The following is a 6,000-nucleotide window of genomic DNA, read 5'->3' on the forward strand; positions in this document are numbered from 1 at the left end:
ACAAATGGATACTGCAAGGACTTCCAGGAAAGAAGTTGGAATTTCAAAAAAGTGTATCTGGGGTGAATTAGCAGGGGTAGAAAAATCAAGGTTTTGGATGGGGGAAGATAAGAGATGGTGGTGAACAGCTGTTTTAAAGACCTGGAGGGAGGAGTGGAATTGAAGGGAGTAGGGGAGTTTGTTCCAGAGGCAGGAGAAAAGGGGAATGAAAGAGTGAAGGTGAGCAGAGAGCCTAGATTTTGGCAGTTTAACCATAAGAGGGTTGCTGGCAGATCTTGTGCGACCTGTAGGAATATTTGGGGGACAGAGCACAGAGAGAGCTGGGGGAGCAAGGCCGGAGAGGAGTCGGTAGAAGACGGAAAGTCCACCAACCTGCCTGCGGTGAGTGAGTGAAAGGCCCTCGGAGTTAGCTTCATCGCAGGAGATTCCAATGAAAGTCCACCAACCTGCCTGCGGTGAGTGAGTGATAGGCCCTCGGAGTTAGCTTCATCGCAGGAGATTCCAAAGCTTTCGTTTCAACAGCGTGAAGCCGAGCGAGGTGTGAGGCAGGAGCACCGGCCCAGAGGGGGGAACAGTATTCCATTGAGCTGCGGATGAAAGCCTTGTATGTGGTGAGGAGCTCAGGTGTGCCAAGGAAGGACTTCGCACGATGGAGGATGCCCAGTTGGCGACTGGCTTTGGAGGCCAGTTTGGAAATGTGGTTTTCCCAAGAAAGATCATGGCAGATAGTGAGACCCAAAAGCTTGAGCGACAGAACTTCTTGGAGAGGATTGTTGAGAAAGAAGATGGGAGGGTTTTCCAGTCCGTCTTTTCGGAGAGATATAGTAAGAGTGTGAGATTTGTCAGGATTGAAAGACATGTTCCACTTGTTTGACCAGTCTGTGATTTTGTCCAGGTCTGCAGAGAGTGAGGAGGCTGCTTTGCAAGCAGGGTTGGGACTTAGCCCTCAGGGGTCATGGACTCACCCTCAATGGACCTGAGTTCACACTCAGGGGTAGTGTCTTTGCCCTCAGGGATCACGGACTTGTCCTCAGGTGGCAAAACTTTGCAAGCAGGGTCCGGACTTTGCCCTCAGGGGACTTGAGCCTCAGGGGGCGAACACAAATTGTGGTTTTAGTTTACAAACAGTTAAGTTTTCCGAACTGCAAAAACATTTTTTACACGCACAACCTACATTTGAACAAAAGTTTTATCTCTGTGGAAAAACTTCCACCACGAAACATGTAAAGAAACAATGGAAAGAACACACCCTGGAGATTTTTCGACACCAGGTGAAATTCTAACTCCACCATTATAAAGTGTTGAACTTTTAGAATAAACATCTCACCAACATAAACATTACACAGTAAAACTACATAAACATACACATGTTTTTAAGTACTTGTGTGTTTGTTTGTACGTTATTCTTTCACGGCCGAACCGTCGCATCTAGAGGCCCCAAATTTTACGTGTAGGTACCTCAGAATCTGGGCAAGATTTTTAGGTACCACATGCGGGCATTGACGTCCATGTTGAGGCCGTTATAAAGTTTATACAATATTGGGATGTGGGGTCAGGCAGTGCTGCCGCCGGCCCGCAGGCAAAAGGTAACCAACATAGCTTTTCAATGTCCAACACATCCCGAACCTGTGGTGATCACGGACAACACGAGTAGAAAGAGACATGGCCGGAGGCACAATCATGCACAGCACTTTATTCCAAGTGGTTCCGAACAAGCGCCTGCCCGGCAAGCGGCACTCAAGAATATATCAAACACTAATCTACATACACCACAGAAACCACCGCCGGGAAAAGCTCACCCAGCCGGCCAGCGCCGGGTAGCCTCTGCTAGTGTATAATAAACAATATTTTTTGTTTCAATTATTAGACGTACAAGCCTTAACCAACGCACTGCACCAACACACCACCTAACAGACACAAAGGCTTTGTGATAACAAGAAATAAATTCGACGAACATCATCAGATCTTTCAACTCACTTTTACCCGCAAAACAGCTGTATCCCTCTCGTATACACTGTATGGGTAGAGAGTACCAAACCAATAACATTCCCACATAATTTTAGCTAACCCACAGTCATCATCATAGGCCTGGTGTTGGCTTAGCGGTTAAGGTGGCTGACTTAAGATCTTAGGGTCTTAAGCTTGAGCCCCTGTTGTGCCGTTGAAATACAGATTACAGGGGTAATATGCCATTCGAGTATCCTGCGTCGGAGTGGCGACACGTCCAGGATTGTACTCCTTATGTACAATGGAACTGCCTCAGCATCTCCTATGCGTATCACGGCATGAAAGGAATGATTGATATTGTTATAGTCATCATCATCACCTCCACCACAGAAGGTGCACGGTTGTTTTTTCACCCCTCTGTCTGTCTGTGTGCAGGATATCTCAAAAAGTTGTGAAAGGATTCCGATGAAATTTGGTGGACAGGTTGTGTGTATGACAAGGACGAATTTATTCGATTTTGGTGAATATCTGGATCTGGATCCGAGAATTTTTTGAAGTCATTCTTCACCATTGAGAGATAGGGCTAAATATTATATATAGCAGGATATCTCAAAAAGTTGTGGACAGATTCGGACAAAACTTGGTGGACAGCTCTGATGTTTGATAATTATAACTAATTGAATAGATTTTTGTGAAGATCTGGATCTGGATTTTTTACTTATTTTTAAAAAGTGATTCTTCACCATTGAGGGATGGTGCCAAAAATGATATATATATTTCGCACGATATCTCAAAAAGTTGTGGGCGGATTAGATTCCACCAAGTTTTTTCATAATCCGTCCACAACTTTTTGGGATGTCGTGCTACACAGGATGTGTGTGTGTGACAAGCACAAATTGATTCAATTTTGTTGAAGATCTGGATACAGATCCGAGAATTTAATTAGTGATTCTTCACCGTTGGGAGATAGGGCCAAAAACGATATATATACAGTCGTGGCCAAAAATATTGGCACCCTTGCACTTTTTTCAAATAACTCACAATTTTCTCTAAAAATTAGTTGAAATTGACAAAAGTATTTGGTCGACACAATTCCATATTTCACTGTTAATATTACAGAAACTTTGTTTTTGATTTAGAACTTAATATATCCTTTTAAATCAGAAAATAAAAAGAAATAAATGGCATTGACAAAATTATTGACACCCTCTACTTAATATTTGGTAGCACAGCCTTTGGACAAAATAACTGCAGTCAAGCGCTTCCTATAGCCATGAATGAGCTTCCACACGTCTCTACTGGCAGTTTGGCCCACTCTTCTTGTGCAAACTGCTCCAGTTCTCCCCGATTTGAAGGGTGCCTTCTCCCAACTGCTGTTTTCAGATCTCCCCACAAGTGTTCAATGGGATTTAGATCTGGACTCATTGCTGGAGACTTCAGAACAGTCCAGCGTTTTGTATTGAACCATTCCTGGGTGCTTTTTGAAGTGTGTTTGGGGTCATTGTCCTGCTGCAAGACCCATGACCTTCAATGGAGACCCAGCTTTCCTACACTAGGTTGAACATTGTGCTCCAAAATGACTTGGTAATCTCCTGATTTCATGATCCCATGCACACATTCAAGGTACCCAGTGCCAGAGGCAGCACAGCAACCCCAAAACATCACTGAATCGCCTCCATGTTTGACTGTAAGGAAGGTGTTCTTTTCTTTGAAGGCTTCATTTTGTTTTCTGTAAACATAGAAATTATGTGCTTTAACAAAAAGCTCTAATCTGTCCACGGGACATTCTCCCAGAAGGATTTTGGCTTGTTCAGGTGTGTTTTGGCAAACTCGAGTCGGGCTTTCTTATGTCTCTGTCTCAGCAGTGAGGTCCTACCATAGAACCCCATTTCATCGAGTTGGCAATGGATGGTGCAAGTTGAAACTGTCGTACCTGTTTGGCAGTTGATTGAGGTGCTTTCTTCACCCTTCGAACAATCCTTCGCTGCAATCTTCGATGAAGTTTTCTCTTGCGGCCACGTCCAGGGAGGTTGGCTACAGTGCCATGGGCCTTAAACTTCCTGATAACATTGCGTACGGAGGACACAGGAACATCAAGGTCTCTGGAGATGGACTTGTAGCCTTGAGATTGTCCATGCTTGGCTACAATCTTGTGTCTGACCTCCTCAGACAATTCTCTGGTTTTATTTCTTTTCTCCATGCTCATTGCGGTACACACAGTGACACAAAACAGCAGAATGACTCCTTTTCTCCATTCAAACTCGTTGAATGAGTGATTTTTTTTTTTATATTGGAGGCACCTGCAACTCACCATAGGTGAGTTCAATTCCAAAGTAAAGGAGAATCACCTGCTTGAAATCCAATTATTTCTAACAACTTCTAAAAGGTGCCAATAATATAGTCCGGGCCATTGTGGGATTTGTGTGTGGAATAAGCTAAGATTTAGTAATTTTATCAGCTTTTTTTGTTTTTGTTCCATTACAAACCAAAGAAATATATTTGTAGATCCCAAAATATTTTTTAATGTCAACAATTTTCTGGAAGAAATGGTGAATTATTTGAAAACAGTGCAAGGGTGCCAATATTTTTGGCCACGACTGCATATGCACACGACTGTGTATTTTTATATATCACTATATCTCAAAATGCTGTGGATGGATTCGTTCGAAATTTGGTGGACAGATTATGTGTATGACAAGGACGAACGTATTATATATTTTGTTCAGGTCCGAGTCCAGATCCGGCCTATCAGTGGAATACAAAACGTAAACTGTTCATCGTGCTGGATGTTTGCGCTCTGCCGTATACCGTTCTTATTTCGTATGCAGCACCTGTGTCGCTGGTTTGCATCATTGAGGGCAGCTGCTGTGCCGCTGATGCAGTGCCCCCTGTAGGTTAGAGCAAGAATCAAAAATTAGTTCAGGGTGCCGGCGATAACTCGCCTCTTCTTCCCAAAAGACACCGCGAGATCTTTCATGTCCACCAACGAATTCCGGAAGATGGGACACCCGTCTTAACGTCCAACCAAGTGAAGCTCATCCACAACGCCAGTTAATTTCGATCGCGTCATTTATGTTAATCAATAAATGAATGAACATCAACTCGAAATTAGACAGCCGTAAAATATGCCGGACACCGTCGAATGGAAATTAGCCCTGAACAGTGAACATGACGAGATCCAGGGAACACAATATTTTTTATAACACGGGGTATACACATAAACACAGGTTAAAACCACCTGGATCTATATCTTGTCTTACCTGTCTGTTATTCTAATGGATATTACTATTAGTATTACAGTACTGGATTACATTCTCATTTGTTGTTGTTTCGTTAACCTGCACTAATTTATTATTTATTCAAAAGATCGATCTCTTAGATATAATGTAGTATACAGTATTATACATATCGATTTTAAAATGTAAAATAACGTCGTATGGCATCATAAGGGGGTGTCACAGTCGCGCTTTTCACGGCACACCGAATCTGTGTACTTTTTATGTCATTACGCACATTTAACAGTCGAATTTATAGATATATATATTTTCAACGGGTTGGCGTTTCTTATTTCCAGATACACAACGTTTTAGTGGAAGTTACAGAAACAGCTTGAGAAGGATCGCATAAGAAGTAGGAAACACAATTGAGCTTAGCCTTATTTATATACACCTCAACATGTTTGTTTAATTTATTGTTCCTTCATCCAATGCATAAACTCGATATTTTCATCATTTCATCTAGCGCAATCCCCGCGATTATTTTTTCCCACTGTAAGAGCTTGCTTTGTCGCATTAGTATTCGTTTCTTAACGTTTTAACATTTAACACCAGCCGCTTGGGGTCATCGATGTATTACGTACGCAGTACGCTACGTACATGGAAGATGGGGCGTTGAACACGTTTAAAACGGAAAACAATGTTCACGAGTTCCCTTCCAGCGCTCTTAAAGGGACAGAATCATGAATTTATTTCAAGAGATATTTTAGAGGACCAATTAGCACAAATATCAATGCGTTGCCTCATTCCGTGTGTGTTGCTGTACATGTTGTCGTTG

General features: G+C 42.5%; 1 protein-coding gene across 7 annotated transcripts in view; it reads right to left on the reverse strand.

Annotated features, from left to right (window-relative positions):
* SGF29 (SAGA complex associated factor 29) overlaps positions 1-5,313 on the reverse strand; it is a 41,719-nt gene extending 36,406 nt beyond the window's left edge. Inside the window, exons 1-2 of one of the 7 annotated variants that reach the window (XM_078783844.1) lie at positions 5,208-5,313; positions 1,459-1,626 (exon numbers count right to left, since the gene is read on the reverse strand). The gene's annotated coding sequence lies outside the window, so the exon portion shown is untranslated. Of the gene's footprint in view, positions 1-965; positions 1,087-1,458; positions 1,627-1,799; positions 1,839-4,755; positions 4,836-5,207 lie in introns of those variants that run through there. The other 6 variants (XM_078783846.1, XM_078783843.1, XM_078783845.1 and 3 more) reach the window with 6 other exon arrangements.
* Between the last annotated feature and the right edge of the window lie 687 nt (positions 5,314-6,000).

The sequence above is a fragment of the Myxine glutinosa genome, chromosome 8, assembly GCF_964187855.1.
Source record: "Myxine glutinosa chromosome 8, kmMyxGlut1.1, whole genome shotgun sequence".
Lineage (NCBI taxonomy): Eukaryota > Metazoa > Chordata > Myxini > Myxiniformes > Myxinidae > Myxine > Myxine glutinosa.